Source organism: Ipomoea nil, unplaced genomic scaffold, assembly GCF_001879475.1.
Source record: "Ipomoea nil cultivar Tokyo-kokei standard unplaced genomic scaffold, Asagao_1.1 scaffold2280, whole genome shotgun sequence".
Lineage (NCBI taxonomy): Eukaryota > Viridiplantae > Streptophyta > Magnoliopsida > Solanales > Convolvulaceae > Ipomoea > Ipomoea nil.
The window spans coordinates 593460-615000 of NW_017618708.1; the positions used below are offsets into that span (position 1 = coordinate 593460).

The 21541-nt window shown below is 37.0% G+C and overlaps 17 non-coding genes across 17 annotated transcripts; all 17 read right to left on the reverse strand.

The window, feature by feature from the left end:
- Nucleotides 1–3869: 3869 nt before the first annotated feature.
- On the reverse strand, nt 3870–3942 carry TRNAK-CUU. Its single transcript has one exon. It is a non-coding gene; the product is annotated as a tRNA-Lys (tRNA).
- Nucleotides 3943–9938: 5996 nt separating this feature from the next.
- TRNAK-CUU lies at nt 9939–10011 on the reverse strand. The gene has a single exon. It is a non-coding gene; the product is annotated as a tRNA-Lys (tRNA).
- A 90-nt stretch (nt 10012–10101) lies between these two features.
- On the reverse strand, nt 10102–10173 carry TRNAW-CCA. The gene has a single exon. It is a non-coding gene; the product is annotated as a tRNA-Trp (tRNA).
- A 1175-nt stretch (nt 10174–11348) lies between these two features.
- Nucleotides 11349–11421, reverse strand: TRNAK-CUU. Its single transcript has one exon. It is a non-coding gene; the product is annotated as a tRNA-Lys (tRNA).
- A 90-nt stretch (nt 11422–11511) lies between these two features.
- TRNAW-CCA lies at nt 11512–11583 on the reverse strand. Its single transcript has one exon. It is a non-coding gene; the product is annotated as a tRNA-Trp (tRNA).
- A 1145-nt stretch (nt 11584–12728) lies between these two features.
- On the reverse strand, nt 12729–12801 carry TRNAK-CUU. Its single transcript has one exon. It is a non-coding gene; the product is annotated as a tRNA-Lys (tRNA).
- A 90-nt stretch (nt 12802–12891) lies between these two features.
- TRNAW-CCA lies at nt 12892–12963 on the reverse strand. Its single transcript has one exon. It is a non-coding gene; the product is annotated as a tRNA-Trp (tRNA).
- A 1146-nt stretch (nt 12964–14109) lies between these two features.
- TRNAK-CUU lies at nt 14110–14182 on the reverse strand. The gene has a single exon. It is a non-coding gene; the product is annotated as a tRNA-Lys (tRNA).
- Nucleotides 14183–14272: 90 nt separating this feature from the next.
- TRNAW-CCA lies at nt 14273–14344 on the reverse strand. The gene has a single exon. It is a non-coding gene; the product is annotated as a tRNA-Trp (tRNA).
- A 1294-nt stretch (nt 14345–15638) lies between these two features.
- Nucleotides 15639–15710, reverse strand: TRNAW-CCA. Its single transcript has one exon. It is a non-coding gene; the product is annotated as a tRNA-Trp (tRNA).
- A 1309-nt stretch (nt 15711–17019) lies between these two features.
- On the reverse strand, nt 17020–17091 carry TRNAW-CCA. The gene has a single exon. It is a non-coding gene; the product is annotated as a tRNA-Trp (tRNA).
- Nucleotides 17092–18236: 1145 nt separating this feature from the next.
- Nucleotides 18237–18309, reverse strand: TRNAK-CUU. The gene has a single exon. It is a non-coding gene; the product is annotated as a tRNA-Lys (tRNA).
- Nucleotides 18310–18399: 90 nt separating this feature from the next.
- TRNAW-CCA lies at nt 18400–18471 on the reverse strand. The gene has a single exon. It is a non-coding gene; the product is annotated as a tRNA-Trp (tRNA).
- A 1146-nt stretch (nt 18472–19617) lies between these two features.
- Nucleotides 19618–19690, reverse strand: TRNAK-CUU. Its single transcript has one exon. It is a non-coding gene; the product is annotated as a tRNA-Lys (tRNA).
- Nucleotides 19691–19780: 90 nt separating this feature from the next.
- TRNAW-CCA lies at nt 19781–19852 on the reverse strand. Its single transcript has one exon. It is a non-coding gene; the product is annotated as a tRNA-Trp (tRNA).
- A 1145-nt stretch (nt 19853–20997) lies between these two features.
- On the reverse strand, nt 20998–21070 carry TRNAK-CUU. The gene has a single exon. It is a non-coding gene; the product is annotated as a tRNA-Lys (tRNA).
- Nucleotides 21071–21160: 90 nt separating this feature from the next.
- Nucleotides 21161–21232, reverse strand: TRNAL-CAA. The gene has a single exon. It is a non-coding gene; the product is annotated as a tRNA-Leu (tRNA).
- Between the last annotated feature and the right edge of the window lie 309 nt (nt 21233–21541).

Sequence of the window (21541 nt, forward strand, 5' to 3'; positions counted from 1 at the left end):
GATTGAGGTGAGTAAGGTGTAGTACGCTCGTGTATTATACCTACACTCGCACAGAAGTCACCAATAGGTGTTTCGTGCTCACCACCTCGATCGCTTCTAACTTTCTTAATCTTACGATTAAGTTGGTTTTCAACTTCATTCTTATAAAGAATGAATTTTTCCAAGGCTTCATCTTTGCTTTTAAGCAAATACACATAGCAATAACGTGTGCTATCGTCGATAAACGTGATAAAATATTTATTACCACCTCTCGTTTGTATCAATCTAAAATCGCACAAATCACTATGGATTAATTCTAGTGGTTCAGTTTCCCTTTCAACCGATTTGAAAGGTACTTTTGTTAATTTTGCCTCAACACAAATTTCACATTTGTTATTTGTGTTAATTTGAAAATTAGGAATATGGTCCATGTTAATTAATCTACGTATAGAATTATAATTAACGTGATCTAGTCTACCATGCCACAAATTGAAAGACTCAAGCAAGTAAACGGAATTAACTTTGCTCTTATTCATGATAATAGGCATTATATTGAGCTTAAAAAGCCCATCAGTTACATAACCTTTGCCTACAAACATTCCTAACTTAGACAAAACAACCTTGTCTGACTCGAACACCATGCGAAAGCCATGCTTGTTCAACAGTGAGCCAGACACCAGATTCTTCCTCAGCTCTGGAACATACAGCACGTTGTTCAACGTCAGTTCCTTCCCGGAAGTCATCTTCAGAACCACCTTGCCCACGCCTTCCACAGCAGACTGAGCAGAGTTTCCCATCCAAACCTTCTCGCCCTCGACGGTCTCAAAGGTGTTGAACATTTCTCGGTTGCAACACAAATGCCTTGTTGCACCAGTATCAATGAACCACTCTCGTGGGTTCGAGTCCACGAGGTTCACCTCGGTCACCATAGCCGAAAGGCTAATCTCGACCTCCTTCTGATTGCTTTCCTCAACCATGTTGGCTTCAGAACTCTTGTTCTTCTTCTTTGGAACTTTGCACTCAGAGGACTTGTGGCCAGTCTTGCCACAATTGAAGCATTTTCCATGAAATTTCTTCTTGGTAATGCCTCCTTTCGGACCTAGCTTTTGCTTGTCCTTCTTGTTCTTTTTGGAGTTTTTAGCATGCTCCACAACATTGGCTTTAGCGCCAACAGTGACAGAATTTCTGCCATCATTCGTCCTGTTCCCCTCCTCAATTCGGAGTCGCTGGATCAGGTCCTCCAGGTTCATTTCCTTTCGCTTATGCTTAAGGTAATTCTTGAAGTCCTTCCACCCTGGAGGCAGCAAGTGGATAACAGATCCCACTAGGAAGGCTTCACTCAACGTCATGCCTTCGTCACTGATTTCATCAAAGATTAGTTGTAAATCTTCAACCTGACTTAGCACGGTTTTGGAATCAACCATTTTGAAGTCAAGGAATCGGCCAACCACAAATTTCTTTGCGCCGGCATCCTCACTTCGGTATTTATGATCCAAAGCTTCCCACAGCGCTTTCGCTGTGCCAATCTTGCGATATACATCGTATAACGCATCACACAATCCATTTAGGATGTAGTTTCGGCATAGGAAGTCCGAATCCTTCCAATAGCCAACTGCCATCACGGATTGGGCATCCTATTCCCTTAGTTTGGGAACCTTCTTGGTCAAAAATCTCGCCAAGCCGAGAGTTGCTAGGTAGAACAACATCTTTTGTTACCACCTTTTGAAATTCGATCCAATACCGGTGAATTTCTCCGGTCTTTCGACCGAACCAATCGGTACCGTAGGTACCCGAGTCATGGGAATATATCCCTCGGTGCTCCCACCATCTTGTGAACTAATGTTCACTGGTGTAGCTTGGGAATTAGCAACATTATTGCCATTCCCACCACTGTTGTTCTCAACAACATTCTCCTCCCCAAGAGCTGGCAAAACTGGATTCTCCATTTCTTCTAGGAAATTAGAGATTAACAACCAACGGGAAACGGATATAAGGTTTTAAGATTGTTGGGTAATATGGTTGAAAATTCCCAAAAATAATAATCCTACGAAAAGATTAATATTATATGGGAAAAACAGAAAGAATTGGGAAGGAAAAGGTTGAGTGTTTGGGTATAGGTTTAGCACGAGTTCGAACACAAGATTCTTTTCCTTAAAACCTTATTTGCTACCTCTCACAAGTGCTAGGAGCATTGTAGCCTAGGTTTCCCAGGATAAAACGTGCTACGATTCCTTGTTTAAGCACCTAAACAAGGAACCCGGCAAACAAAGCAAAGTAGAGAACACTAGTTGGTAAAGAAGAGAGTAGAAGCAGAGTTTTGGGAAGCTGAGAGCTACTGGAATTCCTTTCGTTTTTGTACTGTGTAAAATGCTACTGCTTCTACCTCTCTTTATATAGGGATGTTAGAGTGATAGCATTCAACATGGCCATTAAATTGGTGTTAAAACCAATTGTGTAACACCTGTAACGGTCACCACTAATTAGGATTAAACTCAGAATTTAAAAATTGGAATTAAAACAGTATTAATTCCGTAACAGATGAGTTTAATCTTCTGCACTTTCGGGTTTCAGACCGTTGGGTTGCAGGTTCACACGAGAGCACACGGACCAGTCAACACGAGAGTACATCTCTCGTGTGCACTGTGGTGCAACCCGAGAGTGCACTACTCTCGTGGTCACAGATGCACGAGAGTTGTGCTCTCGGTGCACCACAACCTCTCGTGCTACACACAAGAGTAGGTGCTCTCAATTCGGTTCTGGCCGAACCAAGTGACTATACCAGATGGAAAATGATACCGAAGTTAGGCATAAATTAGCCCGCAAGGCCAACCCATTTCCGGACGACATTCGTGCCCGCAGGTGCCGGCGCACGCGAGCTCGGGCTTGATTTCAAGCCTTTTTGATGTCCTCTAGTTGGATTTTCATTTGCACCCCCCCACCCCCACCCCCCCCCCCCCCCGCGCGAGAGAGCCTCTATACTATACAATTCTACAAGCTTGAAAAGAGCTCATGTATATAAGGGGGGCAAATCTTGTTTCCAAACCAATGTGGGACAAAGTCCTACATTTTCCCTTCATTTCCCAACTTAAATGGGTCTACTTTGAGAATCAATATCTCATTCACCCATTATCCGTTTTGAGCGTACAATATATCAATCTCTTCGTCTTACTACGAAGAATCCGAATCCACTTTGACCCGACCCAAATCGGAAGTGGACCCCACTGATAATTGTACCACAAAATAGCCACTTAATATGCCATTTTAAGCTAATTTTTCCAACAAATTTAACCACTGAGTTAAAACTATTTGAGGTCATCCAAGTATAGTGGTTTTGTCACGTTTAGTCTTAAAATTTCGAATTGACCATCTGTGGTCTTTCAAATTTCAAATTTAACCATTCATGGTCCAAGTTAACCACCCATGCTCCTTCAAGTTTTTAAATTTAATTTAACCAGTCGTGATACTCTTGAAAGGACCATGGTTTGTTAAAATTTAATACTTGATGGACAACAGGTGGTTAACTTGGACCACGAATGGTTAAATTTGAAAGTCAAAGAATCACATATTGTCAATTTGAAATTTTAGGACTAAATAAACGTGGCAAAACCACTATACTCCAAGTACCTCAGATGGTATTAACTCTTAAAACATTTTTTAAAGTTATATATAATGCTTTAATGGCGGTTTCTTAGTTGGTGTGTCTTTTTTCTTTGGGTTCAATATTGATTTTGTGTGTGTCTCCCTCTCATTGATTCTGATTATGTATATTGGAGTGTAAATAATGTAATATAGAAAAATGGTAGCCTAGTGGAAATATGAAAATGCCCATCGTATATTGGAGTGTAAATAATGTAATATAGACAAATGGTAGCCTAGTGGAAATATGAAAACGCCCACCGTGGGGCTCGAACCCACGACCACAAGGTTAAGAGCCTTGCGCTCTACCAACTGAGCTAGACAAGCTGTTAAATTATTATTTTGTAATAGTGTAATAATATTCTAAATTCCGGCGTTATGATGAGGAAAAAGATAATCCATGATGGATAAGGGAATTGAACCCGACGTGAATCGAACACGCAACCTTCTAATCTGAAGTCAGACGCGACCATTGCTCCACGGATCCGCTGTGAGGTGTAAATTTTAGTGGAATGTTTGTCTGAAAGTTTATTTTCACATCAGATATCATTTTCAAAGAGTGGGCCAAAAGAAATGTCAAATAGAAAGCAAGAGAAGCATGGACAAGTTAATTAATCAGAAGCAGTTCTTACAAATTAACATAGGGAAATAATGGAAGCAATCCAAGTAGCAAGTACTGAAATAATAGAAAAGACTAGGCCAACTCTCGTATAAAAGCTATGTGATGTTTAACTCGTGATCATTGAAAGATTTAGCAATGATCACAGAAGAGGTAACAAAGGTGTCATTGATATTCTCAGTCATTGGACTACCCATTAGCAAAGACTCATATTCTTTTGGCAATTCAATTTTAATTGGAACAATTTATCAAACAAATAACCTACAAATTAATTTGAATCTTCTTCCAATCCCATTTATTCAAAGTGAGTTTGAAATTGTAAGTAGTGTATCTAATTGCATGTGTGTCCTATTTTTATAGCTACACACAATATAATTCCAAAGTGTCTCAAGCATAATTGAACCCTAAATGATACAAGAGATCAAAGTATAGCATACTTGCAACAAATTTAACCATTGAGTTAATACTATTTGAGGTCATCCGAATATAGTGGTTTTGTCACGTTTCGTCTTAAAATTTCGAATTGACCATCTGTGGTCCTTCGAATTTCAAATTTAACCATTCGTGGTCCAAGTTAACCACCCATGCTCCTTCAAGTTTTTAAATTTAATTTAACCAGTCGTGATACTCTTGAAAGGACCATGGTTTGTAAAAATTTAATAGTTGATTGACCACAGGTGGTTAACTTGGACTACGAATGGTTAAATTTGAAAGTCAAAGAATCACATATTGTCAATTTGAAATTTTAGGACTAAATAAACGTGGCAAAACCAATATACTCCAAGGACCTCAGACGGTATTAACTCTTAAAACATTTTTTAAAGTTATATATAATGCTTTAATGGCGGTTTCTTAGTTGGTGTGTCTTTTTTTTTCTTTGGGTTCAATATTGATATTGTGTGTGTGTACATTTTTTAAAGTTATATATAATGCTTTAATGGCGGTTTCTTAGTTGGTGTGTCTTTTTTTTTCTTTGGGTTCAATATTGATATTGTGTGTGTGTCTCCCTCTCACTGATTCTGATTCTGTATATCCAAATCCACCTAGATCCCACTGATCCAAGAGTAGGTGATTTGTAACCATTAAAAACTTTATAATCGTAACGCACTTTCGAATAATGATTCGGTGCGGGTTGGGAAGCTGATAGTTGCTTGATTCTATGAAATAGAGCAAATCTGGACTTGGTCCATGGTTTGATTTCAAGCGACCAATCTTCTTCTGAGGGATATAATTTCCCAGCCCCAATTCTCGGATTTCTTCCCATATTCCTATGAGGTTTTATTGCACTAGACTCGTTGGTTCTCCTTTGAGATACAAATTTTTGCCTTTTAAAATTTTGTTGTCTTGCCATGATATCATTGTGTTGATTCGGCCTTGCAACAATTTTCTGGGCATTAATTTTGTTTCCAACTCCTTGTCTCATTGTGCTATGTTGACTTTTCACAAATTTTACCACTGGAACTTTATTAATTAAAGTAGTAGTAGAATTAGTCAACTTTTGAGGGGTTTTAGAACATGATGGATCGTAGCCTAGTCCGGCTTTATCTCCAGCGGGTTTTTGCATGTTTACCATTTTATCCATTATTTTGGATGAATGCGTAAATGATGCAATTACTTCCTGAAGGTTATGTTCTCTAACCTCTCTAGCTTTGCACTCTTCTTGAAGTCGAACATTTTCGGCTTTCAAATTACTCATTTCATTTAGAGCATTTTGCAATTTTTGTGACATTTCTTCCTTTTCAAGAATTAACGTATTATTGCGCTCTTTGATTTGAGTATGAGTGGCCATGACTTTTTGACAATCTTCTATAAGACTTTGAAAAGATTTTTGAGTCTCGAAAGAGGTGTCAACGGAACTAAAGGAACTAAAATAACTAGAAGATACCTCTTCGTCGGTTTCACGCGCCATATAGCATTCCTCATGTTCGGATGTTTTGCCCATTAGACATAGTAGCGCTGTATCTTCTTGTGATGAATCACTCTCGTCACTAGATGATTCTTCGGATTCACTTGCTTCTAACGGATCGCTTATTAGTGCCTTTCGTTTGTCCTTTTTGAATTTCTTCTCTTTCGACTTGTACTCAACCTGTGGAGAGTTAGAAGTATTCAAATTTTTGTTCACCTTGGGATGTGGACATTCGGCCATAAAATGTCTAGGCTTTCTACAATTGTAACACACATTTGTGTTATCTTCGACCGGTTCCCTTCTTGATCTTCTATTTTCTCGAAAAGAATTTCCTTGTGGTGATCCTTTGTTCTTTCGCATGAACTTCTTGAATTTCCTAACAAATAAGGAAAATTGTTCGTCAGATAAAAAATCATTATTTACTACTGACCTTGATGTAGACGGTTGTTCGGCCATTAATGCGGATGTTCGTTCATCACGTTCTTCTTCATTTCGTGTCTTCATCTCGAACTCATACGCCTTTAGATCACTAAAGAGTTTATCCGTAGATGTTGTCCTTAGATCTCTGTGATCGCGCATTGCGGTCACCTTCATATCCCAATTTGTAGGTAGTCCGCGTATCACTTTGAGCGATATTTCCTTCTGGGTAATGGTCTTTCCCAGATCCGTGATTTCTCCAAGTATTTTGATCAATCGAGCTTCCATGTCGGTGATGCTTTCGTTCGGTAGCATTTTGAAATCTTCGAACCTTTTCAAGGCGATGGTTAGTTTGTTGTCTTTTTCTTGTTCGTCGCCTTCACCGATGCTTATGAGCGTATCCCATATTTCTTTTGCCGTGGTGCACTTTCGAATCTTTGGGAATATGGTGTCATCGACCGTTTTGAACAAAATGTCTTTGGCAATATTGTCCAAGTTATTTCGTCCTCTATCTTCCTTTGTCCACTCCATTTTTGGCTTTGGAATATATCGTGGAGCATTTGGATCTCGTGGGGTAGCGGTATTAGCTTCCATAATTTGGATAGGGCCTTTTGTGATGACTTCCCACATTTCATCATTTAAAGCAGATAAGTGCACCTGCATACGTATTTTCCAATCATCAAATTTATCAAGTGAGAAAAGCAAATTTTGAGCAAGAACCATATCTTTCTTCATTTTGAAGTTTTCGAGATCTGTCTAGCAGTCAAGAAATGACTCAAATAGACAACCGCTCTGATACCACTTGTTGGTCCCGAAAGGGTGGCGAGAAGTCTAGAGTGGGGGGGGGGGGGGGGTGAATAGACTTCTCTAACTTTTTCAAACTTCTTCTGCAAACAACACTTTGTAACTTCAACTCTAAGTAACAAGCATAAACAAGTATAACAACTTAGAGTGTGCACAGCGGAATTGTAACGGCAAAGTGTTATGCTTTAAATTGTGTCGTGCTCAAGAGAGATTCTATACATGCATCACGTTAGAAACACTTGATATAGATGTAGGATGATGTATATAAAATTTCACTTGCATGCAAACGAGGGAACTATCAAACCCAGACAGATAAAGATACGCAATAAACCGTAACGGGTTAGTTCACAAATAATATAGGCATGCACGAAATATATATGAGCAGTAAGTAAATAGAGAGAGAGATTTATAGTGGTTCAGAGGTGGTGTAATCCTCCTAGTCCACTCTTCTCCTTTCACTTCAAGGAGGAAATTCACTATTCTTCAATCACCCAGATACAATAGTGAATAAGTGCCCAACGACACTTCTCCGAGTGCTTCGCACAAAGCTACACTCCACCAAGGTTTTTCGCAAGCTCCTCTTGTTACTCTGCCTTCCCGAGTACTTCGCACCAAGCTGTACTCTTACACCACGAGAACTACGCACAAAGCTACGCTCTCACCGGGTTTTCACAAGCTCCCCTTGTTACTCTGCCCGTTACAATCGAGTGCTACGCACAAAGCTACACTCCAACTGGGTTTTTCACTCTCCCTAGTTACTCTACCCCTTTTCTACACTCAGTAGAAGATTTACAATGAAATACAAAGATTTCTTCTCTCAGACTTGAATTCTATCTTATATAGCTCAATATACCACTTGATGATTGATTGGATAATTTTCTTTGTTGTTCAAGTGTTTTCTGAATCTCTGTTAGATTCGTGAATCACTCCATGTCTTCAAGTCTGCTTGGGCATTTTATAGCAGATGAAAGCTATTTGCCCGTTGATCAACTTTCGATCTGGATCGTCCATTTTGAATTGTAGTTGATCAATTAATTTTGCCAACTTGGTCTGCAAAAATCATTTCGCCGTCTGTCAGAAGATTTTGAGAAATCTCGCCGTTGCTCTCCTTTAATCTGACAAAGCTTTTCTTTGGAATGGGTAGCCTCCAATTTTGAATTTTCTCTGGCATGACTTTTGTTGAATTATTGATCTGATGTGCCAAGTTGATTAAATAATTTATCTGCTGATTCTTGCTTGAGTATTAAAAAAAGATCTCTTTCTTATATCAGCTTCTTCTTCTCCTTCGACTTCTTTTGCAGAAACAGAGCTTCAAAAAATGTTTCGGTCTAATTCTATCATGATGTCATAGCTCCTTTTGATGAAGTCATGTCCCAACAGTATATCATGTTCCACCTTGTATCATGGACCATATATATCATGTTCCATTTCATATTATGAGCTAGTTATCATGTTCCACCTTGTATCATGGACCATGTATCACGTTCCACCTTGTATCATGGACCATGTATCACGTTCCATTTTGTGTCATGAACCAATATCATGAATTCATAAAATCGGGTCGAGTGGGAATCAAACTATGGACCATTTGCTTTGCTTGGCAAGGCCTCTTCCATCTCGGCTAGGTATCCAATTGATACAATCCAAGACTTAAATTCTTTTGACTTATCTCCTCCACGTGTTCTCCACTAGCTTTATCACATCGTGATGTCATTACCCGATAGTCGTGACATCATCACCCGATAATTCTCAACTATCACGATAAAAATTGTTCTTTCATGATAGTATAACCTGATATTATTATCATGATGACATCATCTCCTTATATTGCTACTTCACGATAGCAATTTATCTTTACACCAAAATTGCTTCTAATGAGAATTGAACTATGGATCATCTGGCATTAGACATGCTTCACCAAGTCTTCTACCATCTCGTCCATCTCAACCTTCAATAACTTGATGCTTCATAAATCTGTTAAGCTATGATCCAACTTTCATTTATTCTTCTTTAAAAACAGCTTTTTCGTAGACTTCATGTAGGCTTCATGGCAGTGGTGCACTATTCTTGGTGAACCAGAACTAGCTCAAATAAAATAAAATTGGGGTCTACAAAATACATTTGGCTCATCAAAACTTATACAATATATTCCTAACAATTTGAAAGTCAAAGAATCACATATTGTCAATTTGAAATTTTAGGACTAAATAAACGTGGCAAAACCACTACACTCCAAGGACCTCAAATGGTATTAACTCTTAAAACATTTTTTAAAGTTATATATAATGCTTTAATGGCGGTTTCTTAGTTGGTGTGTCTTTTTTTCTTTGGGTTCAATATTGATTTTGTGTCTGTGTCTCCCTCTCACTGATTCTGATTCTGTATATTGGAGTGTAAATAATGTAATATAGACAAATGGTAGCCTAGTGGAAATATGAAAACGCCCACCATATATTGGAGTGTAAATAATGTAATATAGACAAATGGTAGCCTAGTGGAAATATGAAAACGCCCACCGAATATTGGAGTGTAAATATTGTAATATAGACAAATGGTAGCCTAGTGGAAATATGAAAACGCCTACCGTGGGGCTCGAACCCACGACCACAAGGTTAAGAGCCTTGCGCTCTACCAACTGAGCTAGATGGGCTGTTAAATTACTATTTTGTAATAGTGTAATAATATTCTAAATTCCGGCGTTATGTTGATGAAAAAGGTGTTCCGTGATGGATAGGGGAATTGAACCCGAGGTGAATCGAACACGCAACCTTCTGATCTGGAGTCAGACGCGCTACCATTGCGCCACAGATCCGCTGTGAGGTGTAAATTTTAGTGGCATGTTCGTGTGAAAGTTTATTTTCACATCAGATATCATTTTTAAAGAGTGGGCGAAAAGAAATGTCAAATAGAAAGCAAGTGAAGCATAGACAAGTTAATTAATCAGAAGCAGTTCTTACAAATTAACATAGGGATATAATGGAAGAAATCCATGTAGCAAGTACTGAAATAATAGAAAAGACTAGGCCAACTCTCGTATAAATGCTATGTGATGTTTAACTCGTGATCATTGAAAGATATAGTAACGATCACGGAAGAGGTAACAAAGGTGTCAACGATATTCTCAGTCATTGGACTACCCATTAGCAAAGACTCATATTCTTATGGCAATTCAATTTTAATTGGAACAATTTATCAAACAAATAACCTACAAATTAATGTGAATCTTCTTCCAATCACATTTATTCAAAGTGAGATTGAAATTGTAAGTAGTGTATCTAATTGCATGTGTGTCCTATTTATGTAGCTACACACAATATAATTCCAAAGTTTCTCAAGCATAATTGAACCCTAAATGATACAAGAGATCAAAGTATAGCATACTTGCAACAAATTTAAACATTGAGTTAATACTATTTGAGGTCATCCGAGTATAGTGGTTTTGTCACGTTTAGTCTTCAAATTTCGAATTGACCATCTGTGGTCCTTCGAATTTCAAATTTAACCATTCATGGTCCAAGTTAACCACCCATGCTTCTTCAAGTTTTTAAATTTAATTTAACCAGTCGTGATACTCTTGAAAGGACCATGGTTTGTAAAAATTTAATAGTTGATTGACCACAGGTGGTTAACTTGGACCACGAATGGTTAAATTTGAAAGTCAAAGAATCACATATTGTCAATTTGAAATTTTAGGACTAAATAAACGTGGCAAAACCACTACACTCCAAGGACCTCATATGGTATTAACTCTTAAAACATTTTTTAAAGTTATATATAGTGCTTTAATGGCGGTTTCTTAGTTGGTGTGTCTTTTTTTCTTTGGGTTCAATATTGATTTTGTGTCTGTGTCTCCCTCTCACAGATTCTGTATATTGGAGTGAAAATAATGGAATATAGACAAATGGTAGCCTAGTGGAAATATGAAAAGGCCCACCGTATATTGGAGTGTAAATATAGACAAATGATAGCCTAGTGGAAATATGAAAACGCCCACCGTGAGGCTCGAACCCACGACCACAAGGTTAAGAGCCTTGCGCTCTACCAACTGAGCTAGACGGGCTGTTAAATTGTTATTTTGTAATAGTGTAATAATATTCATAATTCCGGCGTTATGGTGAGGAAAAAGATAATCCGTGATGGATAGGGGTATTGAACCCGACGTGAATCGAACACACAACCTTCTGATCTGGAGTCAGACGCGCTACCATTGCGCCACGAATCCACTGTGAGGTGTAAATTTTAGTGGTATGTTTGTGTGAAAGTTTATTTTCGCTTCAGATATCATTTTTAAAGAGTGGGCCAAAAGAAATGTCAAATAGAAAGCAAATGAAGCATGGACAAGTTAATTAATCAGAAGCAGTTCTTACAAATTAACATAGGGATGTAATGGAAGCAATCCAAGTAGCAAGTACTGAAATAATAGAAAAGTCTAGGCCAACTCTCGTATAAATGCTATGTGATGTTTAACTCGTGATCATTGAAAGGTTTAGCAACGATCACAGAAGAGGTAACAACGGTGTCAATGATATTCTCAGTCATTGGACTACCCATTAGCAAAGACTCATATTCTTATGGCAATTCAATTTTAATTGGAACAATTTATCAAACAAATAACCTACAAATTAATGTGAATCTTCTTCCAATCCCATTTATTCAAAGTGAGATTGAAATTGCAAGTAGTGTATCTAATTGAATGTGTGTCCTATTTTTAAAGCTAAACACAATATAATTCCAAAGTTTCTCAAGCATAATTGAACCCTAAATGATACAAGAGATCGAAGTATAGCATACTTGCAACCAATTTAACCATTGAGTTAATACTATTTGAGGTCATCCGAGAATAGTGGTTTTGTCACGTTTAGTCTTAAAATTTCGAATTGACCATCTGTGGTCCTTCGAATTTCAAATTTAACCGTTCGTGGTCCAAGTTAACCACCCATGCTCCTTCAAGTTTTTAAATTTAATTTAACCAGTCGTGATCTTCTTGAAAAGACCAAGGTTTGTTAAAATTTAATAGTTGATGGACCACAGGCGGTTAACTTGGACCACGAATGGTTAAATTTGAAAGTCAAAGAATCACATATTGTCAATTTAAAATTTTAGGACTAAATAAACGTGACAGAACCTCTATACTCCAAGGACCTCAGATGGTATTAACTCTTAAAACATATTTAAAAGTTATATATAATGCTTTATTGGCGGTTTCTTAGTTGGTGTGTCTTTTTTTCTTTGGGTTCAATATTGATTGTGTGTGTGTGTCTCCCTCTCACTGATTCTACAAATGGTAGCCTAGTGGAAATATGAAAAGGCCCACCGTATATTGGAGTGTAAATAAAGACAAATGATAGCCTAGTGGAAATATGAAAACGCCCACCGTGGGGCTCGGACCCACGACCACAAGGTTAAGAGCCTTGCGCTCTACCAACTGAGCTAGACGGGCTGTTAAATTGTTATTTTGTAATAGTGTAATGATATTCTAAATTCCAGCATTATGGTGAGGAAAAAAATAATCCGTGATGGATAGGGGATTTGAACCCGACGTGAATCGAACACGCACCCTTCTGATCTGGAGTCAAATGCGCTACCATTGCGCCACGAATCCACTATGAGGTGTAAATTTTAGTGGTATGTTTGTGTGAAAGTTTATTTTCGCTTCAGATATCATTTTTAAAGAGTGGGCCAAAAGAAATGTCAAATAGAAAGCAAATGAAGCATGGACAAGTTAATTAATCAGAAGCAGTTCTTACAAATTAACATAGGGATATAATGGAAGCAATCCTTGTAGCAAGCACTGAAATAATAGAAAAGTCTAGGCCAACTCTCGTATAAATGCTATGTGATGTTTAACTCGTGATCATTGAAAGATTTAGCAACGATCACAGAAGAGGTAACAACGGTGTCAATGATATTCTCAGTCATAGGACTACCCATTAGCAACGACTCATATTCTTATGGCAATGCAATTTTAATTGGAACAATTTATCAAACAAATAACCTACAAATTAATGTGAATCTTCTTCCAATCCCATTTATTCAAAGTGAGATTGAAATTGTAAGTAGTGTATCTAATTGCATGTGTATCCTATTTTTATAGTTACACACAATATAATTCCAAAGTTTCTCAAGCATAATTGAACCCTAAATGATACAAGAGATCAAAGTATAGCATACTTGCAACCAATTTAACCATTGAGTTAATACTATTTGAGGTCGTCAGAGTATAGTGGTTTTGTCACGTTTAGTCTTCAAAATTTCGAATTGACCATCTGTGGTCCTTCGAATTTCAAATTTAACCATTCGTGGTCCAAGTTAACCACCCATGCTCCTTCAAGTTTTAAAATTTAATTTAACCAGTCGTGATCCTTTTGAAAAGACCATGGTTTGTTAAAATTTAATAGTTGATGGACCATAGGTGGTTAACTTGGACCACGAATGGTTAAATTTGAAAGTCAAAGAATCACATATTGACAATTTAAAATTTTAGAACTAAATAAACGTGACAGAACCACTATACTCCAAGGACCTCAGATGGTATTAACTCTTAAAACATTTTTTAAAGTTATATATAATGCTTTAATGGCGGTTTCTTAGTTGGTGTGTCTTTTTTTCTTTGGGTTCAATATTGATTTTGTGTGTGTGTCTCCCTCTCACTGATTCTACAAATGGTAGCCTAGTGGAAATATGAAAAGGCCCACCGTATATTGGAGTGTAAATAAAGACAAATGATAGCCTAGTGGAAATATGAAAACGCCCACCGTGGGGCTCGGACCCACGACCACAAGGTTAAGAGCCTTGCGCTCTACCAACTGAGCTAGACGGGCTGTTAAATTGTTATTTTGTAATAGTGTAATGATATTCTAAATTCCAGCATTATGGTGAGGAAAAAAATAATCCGTGATGGATAGGGGATTTGAACCCGACGTGAATCGAACACGCACCCTTCTGATCTGGAGTCAAATGCGCTACCATTGCGCCACGAATCCACTATGAGGTGTAAATTTTAGTGGTATGTTTGTGTGAAAGTTTATTTTCGCTTCAGATATCATTTTTAAAGAGTGGGCCAAAAGAAATGTCAAATAGAAAGCAAATGAAGCATGGACAAGTTAATTAATCAGAAGCAGTTCTTACAAATTAACATAGGGATATAATGGAAGCAATCCTTGTAGCAAGCACTGAAATAATAGAAAAGTCTAGGCCAACTCTCGTATAAATGCTATGTGATGTTTAACTCGTGATCATTGAAAGATTTAGCAACGATCACAGAAGAGGTAACAACGGTGTCAATGATATTCTCAGTCATAGGACTACCCATTAGCAACGACTCATATTCTTATGGCAATGCAATTTTAATTGGAACAATTTATCAAACAAATAACCTACAAATTAATGTGAATCTTCTTCCAATCCCATTTATTCAAAGTGAGATTGAAATTGTAAGTAGTGTATCTAATTGCATGTGTATCCTATTTTTATAGTTACACACAATATAATTCCAAAGTTTCTCAAGCATAATTGAACCCTAAATGATACAAGAGATCAAAGTATAGCATACTTGCAACCAATTTAACCATTGAGTTAATACTATTTGAGGTCGTCAGAGTATAGTGGTTTTGTCACGTTTAGTCTTCAAAATTTCGAATTGACCATCTGTGGTCCTTCGAATTTCAAATTTAACCATTCGTGGTCCAAGTTAACCACCCATGCTCCTTCAAGTTTTAAAATTTAATTTAACCAGTCGTGATCCTTTTGAAAAGACCATGGTTTGTTAAAATTTAATAGTTGATGGACCACAGGCGGTTAACTTGGACCACGAATGGTTAAATTTGAAAGTCAAAGAATCACATATTGTCAATTTAAAATTTTAGGACTAAATAAACGTGACAGAACCTCTATACTCCAAGGACCTCAGATGGTATTAACTCTTAAAACATTTTTTAAAGTTACATATAATGCTTTAACGGCGGTTTCTTAGTTGGTGTGTCTTTTTTTCTTTGGGTTCAATATTGATTGTGTGTGTGTGTCTCCCTCTCACTGATTCTACAAATGGTAGCCTAGTGGAAATATGAAAAGGCCCACCGTATATTGGAGTGTAAATATAGACAAATGATAGCCTAGTGGAAATATGAAAACGCCCACCGTGGCCACAAGGTTAAGAGCCTTGCGCTCTACCAACTGAGCTAGACGGGCTGTTAAATTGTTATTTTGTAACAGTGTAATAATATTCTAAATTCCGGCGTTATGGTGAGGAAAAAGATAATCCGTGATGGATAGGAGAATTGAACCCGACGTGAATCGAACACGCAACTTTCTGATCTGGAGTCAGACGCGCTACCATTGCGCCACGGATCCACAATGATATGTAAATTTTAGTGGTATGTTTGTGTGAAAGTTTATTTTCGCATCAGGTATCATTTTTAAAGAGTGGGCCAAAAGAAATGTCAAATAGAAAGCAAATGAAGCATGGACAAGTTAATTAATCAGAAGCAGTTCTTACAAATTAACATAGGGATATAATGGAAGCAATCCAAGTAGCAAGTACTGAAATAATAGAAAATACTAGGCCAACTCTCGTATAAATGCTGTGTGATGTTTAACTCGTGATCATTGAAAGATTTAGCAACGATCACGGAAGAGGTAACAACGGTGTCAATGATATTCTCAGTCATTGGACTACCCATTAGCAAAGACTCATATTCTTATGGCAATTCAATTTTAATTGGAACAATTTATCAAACAAATAACCTACAAATTAATGTGAATCTTCTTCCAATCCCATTTATTCAAAGTGAGATTGAAATTTTAAGTAGTGTATCTAATTGCATGTGTGTCCTATTTTTATAGCTACACACAATATAATTCCAAAGTTTCTCAAGCATAATTGAACCCTAAATGATACAAGAGATCAAAGTATAGCATACTTGCAACCAATTTAACCATTGAGTTATTACTATTTGAGGTCATCCGAGAATAGTGGTTTTGTCACGTTTAGTCTTAAAAATTTCGAATTGACCATCTGTGGTCCTTCGAATATCGAATTTAACCATTCGTGGTCCAAGTTAACCACCCATGCTCCTTCAAGTTTTTAAATTTAATTTAACCAGTCGTGATCCTCTTGAAAAGACCATGGTTTGTTAAAATTTAATAGTTGATGGACCACAGGCAGTTAACTTGGACTACGAATGGTTAAATTTGAAAGTCAAAGAATCACATATTGTCAATTTAAAATTTTAGGACTAAATAAACGTGACAGAACCTCTATACTCCAAGGACCTCAGATGGTATTAACTCTTAAAACATATTTAAAAGTTATATATAATGCTTTAATGGCGGTTTCTTAGTTGGTGTGTCTTTTTTTCTTTGGGTTCAATATTGATTGTGCGTGTGTGTCTCCCTCTCACTGATTCTACAAATGGTAGCCTAGTGGAAATATGAAAAGGCCCACCGTATATTGGAGTGTAAATATAGACAAATGATAGCCTAGTGGAAATATGAAAACGCCCACAGTTGGGCTCTAACCCACGACCACAAGGTTAAGAGCCTTGCGCTCTACCAACTGAGCTAGACGGGCTGTTAAATTGTTATTTTGTAATAGTGTAATAATATTCTAAATTCCGGCGTTATGGTGAGGAAAAAGATAATCCGTGATGGATAGGGGAATTGAACCCGACATGAATCGAACACGCAACTTTCTGATCTGGAGTCAGACGCGCTACCATTGCGCCACAAATCCACTATGAGATGTAAATTTTAGTGGTATGTTTGTGTGAAAGTTTATTTTCGCATCAGATATCATTTTTAAAGAGTGGGCCAAAAGAAATGTCAAATAGAAAGCAAATGAAGCATGGACAAGTTAATTAATCAGAAGCAGTTCTTACAAATTAACATAGGGATATAATGGAAGCAATCCAAGTAGCAAGTACTGAAATAATAGAAAAGACTAGGCCAACTCTCGTATAAATGCTATGTGATGTTTAACTCTTGATCATTGAAAGATTTAGCAACGATCACGGAAGAGGTAAGAACGGTGTCAATGATATTCTCAGTCATTGGACTACCCATTAGCAAAGACTCATATTCTTATGGCAATTCAATTTTAATTGGAACAATTTATCAAACAAATAACCTACAAATTAATGTGAATCTTCTTCCAATCCCATTTATTCAAAGTGAGATTGAAATTGTAAGTAGTGTATCTAATTGCATGTGTGTCCTATTTTTAAAGCTAAACACAATATAATTACAAAGTTTCTCAAGCATAATTGAACCCTAAATGATACAAGAGATCGAAGTATAGAATACTTGCAACCAATTTAACCATTGAGTTAATACTATTTGAGGTCATCCGAGAATAGTGGTTTTCTCACGTTTAGTCTTAAAATTTCGAATTGACCATCTGTGGTCCTTCGAATTTCAAATTTAACCATTCGTGGTCCAAATTAACCACCCATGCTCCTTCAAGTTTTTAAATTTAATTTAACCAGTCGTGATCCTCTTGAAAAGACCATGGTTTGTTAAAATTTAATAGTTGATGGACCACAGGTGGATAACTTGGACCACGAATGGTTAAATTTGAAAGTCAAAGAATCAGATATTGTCAATTTAAAATTTTAGGACTAAATAAACGTGACAGAACCACTATACTCCAAGGACCTCATATGGTATTAACTCTTAAAACATTTTTTAAAGTTATATATAATGCTTTAATGGCGGTTTCATAGTTGGTGTGTCTTTTTTTCTTTGGGTTCAATATTGATTGTGTGTGTGTGTCTCCCTCTCACTGATTCTACAAATGGTAGCCCAGTGGAAATATGAAAAGGCCCACCGTATATTGGAGTGTAAATATAGACAAATGATAGCCTAGTGGAAATATAAAAACGCCCACCGTGGGGCTCGAACCCACGACCACAAGGTTAAGAGCCTTACGCTCCACCAACTGAGCTAGACGGGCTGCTAAATTGTTATTTTGTAATAGTGTAATAATATCCTAAATTCCGGCATTATGGTGAGGAAAAAAATAATCCGTGATGGATAGGGGATTTGAACCCGACGTGAATTGAACACGCACCCTTCTGATCTGGAGTCAAACCCGCTACCATTGCGCCACGAATCCACTATGAGGTGTAAATTTTAGTGGTATGTTTGTGTGAAAGTTTATTTTCGCTTCAGATATCATTTTTAAAGATTAGGCCAAAAGAAATGTCAAATAGAAAGCAAATGAAGCATGGACAAGTTAATTAATCAGAAGCAGTTCTTACAAATTAACATAGGGATATAATGGAAGCAATCCAAGTAGCAAGTACTGAAATAATAGAAAAGTCTAGGCCAACTCTCGTATAAATGCTATGTGATGTTTCACTCGTGATCATTGAAAGATTTAGCAACGATCACAGAAGAGGTAACAACGGTGTCAATGATATTCTCAGTCATAGGACTACCCATTAGCAACGACTCATATTCTTATGGCAATGCAATTTTAATTGGAACAATTTATCAAACAAATAACCTCCAAATTAATGTGAATCTTCTTCCAATCCCATTTATTCAAAGTGAGATTGAAATTGTAAGTAGTGTATCTAATTGCATGTGTATCCTATTTTTATAGTTACACACAATATAATTCCAAAGTTTCTCAAGCATAATTGAACCCTAAATGATACAAGAGATCAAAGTATAGCATACTTGCAACCAATTTAACCGTTGAGTTAATACTATTTGAGGTCGTCAGAGTATAGTGGTTTTGTCACGTTTAGTCTTAAAAATTTCGAATTGACCATCTGTGGTCCTTCGAATTTCAAATTTAACCATTCGTGGTCCAAGTTAACCACCCATGCTCCTTCAAGTTTTAAAATTTAATTTAACCAGTCGTGATCCTTTTGAAAAGACCATGGTTTGTTAAAATTTAATAGTTGATGGACCACAGGCGGTTAACTTGGACCACGAATGGTTAAATTTGAAAGTCAAAGAATCACATATTGTCAATTTAAAATTTTAGGACTAAATAAACGTGACAGAACCTCTATACTCCAAGGACCTCAGATGGTATTAACTCTTAAAATATTTTTTAAAGTTACATATAATGCTTTAATGGCGGTTTCTTAGTTGGTGTGTCTTTTTTTCTTTGGGTTCAATATTGATTGTGTGTGTGTGTCTCCCTCTCACTGATTCTACAAATGGTAGCCTAGTGGAAATATGAAAAGGCCCACCGTATATTGGAGTGTAAATATAGACAAATGATAGCCTAGTGGAAATATGAAAACGCCCACCGTGGGGCTCGAACCCACGACCACAAGGTTAAGAGCCTTGCGCTCTACCAACTGAGCTAGACGGGCTGTTAAATTGTTATTTTGTAACAGTGTAATAATATTCTAAATTCCGGCGTTATGGTGAGGAAAAAGATAATCCGTGATGGATAGGAGAATTGAACCCGACGTGAATTGAACACGCAACCTTCTGATCTGGAGTCAGACGCGCTACCATTGCGCCACGGATCCACTATGAGATGTAAATTTTAGTGGTATGTTTGTGTGAAAGTTTATTTTCGCATCAGGTATCATTTTTAAAGAGTGGGCCAAAAGAAATGTCAAATAGAAAGCAAATGAAGCATGGACAAGTTAATTAATCAGAAGCAGTTCTTACAAATTAACATAGGGATATAATGGAAGCAATCCAAGTAGCAAGTACTGAAATAATAGAAAAGACTAGGCCAACTCTCGTATAAATGCTATGTGATGTTTAACTCGTGATCATTGAAAGATTTAGCAACGATCACGAAAGAGGTAACAACGGTGTCAATGATATTCTCAGTCATTGGACTACCCATTAGCAACGACTCATATTCTTATGGCAATGCAATTTTAATTGGAACAATTTATCAAACAAATAACCTAAAAATTAATGTGAATCTTCTTCCAATCCCATTTATTCAAAGTGAGATTGAAATTGTAAGTAGTGTATCTAATTGCATGTGTGTCCTATTTTTATAGCTACACACAATATAATTCCAAAGTTTCTCAAGCATAATTGAACCCTAAATGATACAAGAGATCAAAGTATAGCATACTTGCAACCAATTTAACCATTGAGTTAATACTATTTGAGGTCATCCGAGAATAGTGGTTTTGTCACGTTTAGTCTTAAAATTTCGAATTGACCATCTGTGGTCCTTCGAATTTCAAATTTAACCATTCGTGGTCCAAGTTAACCACCCATGCTCCTTCAAGTTTTTAAATTTAATTTAACCAGTCGTGATCCTCTTGAAAAGACCACGGTTTGTTAAAATTTAATAGTTGATGGACCACAGGTGGTTAACTTGGACCACGAATGGTTAAATTTGAATGTCAAAGAATCACATATTGTCAATTTAAAATTTTAAGACTAAATAAACGTGACAGAACCACTATACTCCAAGGACCTCAGATGGTATTAACTCATAAAACATTTTTTAAAGTTATATATAATGCTTTAATGGCGGTTTCTTAGTTGGTGTGTCTTTTTTTCTTTGGGTTCAATATTGATTTTGTGTGTGTGTCTCCCTCTCACTGATTCTACAAATGGTAGCCTAGTGGAAATATGAAAAGGCCCACCGTATATTGGAGTGTAAATAAAGACAAATGATAGCCTAGTGGAAATATGAAAACGCCCACCGTGGGGCTCGAACCCACGACCACAAGGTTAAGAGCCTTGCGCTCTACCAACTGAGCTAGACGGGCTGTTAAATTGTTATTTTGTAATAGTGTAATAATATTCTAAATTCCGGCGTTATGGTGAGGAAAAAGATAATCCGTGATGGATAGGGGAATTGAACCCGACGTGAATCGAACACGCAACTTTCTGATCTTGAGTCAGACGCGCTACCATTGCGCCACAGATCCACTATGAGGTGTAAATTTTAGTGGTATGTTTGTGTGAAAGTTTATTTTCGCATCAGATATCATTTTTAAAGAGTGGGCCAAAAGAAATGTCAAATAGAAAGCAAATGAAGCATGGACAAGTTAATTAATCAGAAGCAGTTCTTACAAATTAACATAGGGATATAATGGAAGCAATCCAAGTAGCAAGTACTGAAATAATAGAAAAGACTAGGCCAACTCTCGTATAAATGCTATGTGATGTTTAACTCGTGATCATTGAAAGATTTACCAACGATCACGAAAGAGGTAACAACGGTGTCAATGATATTC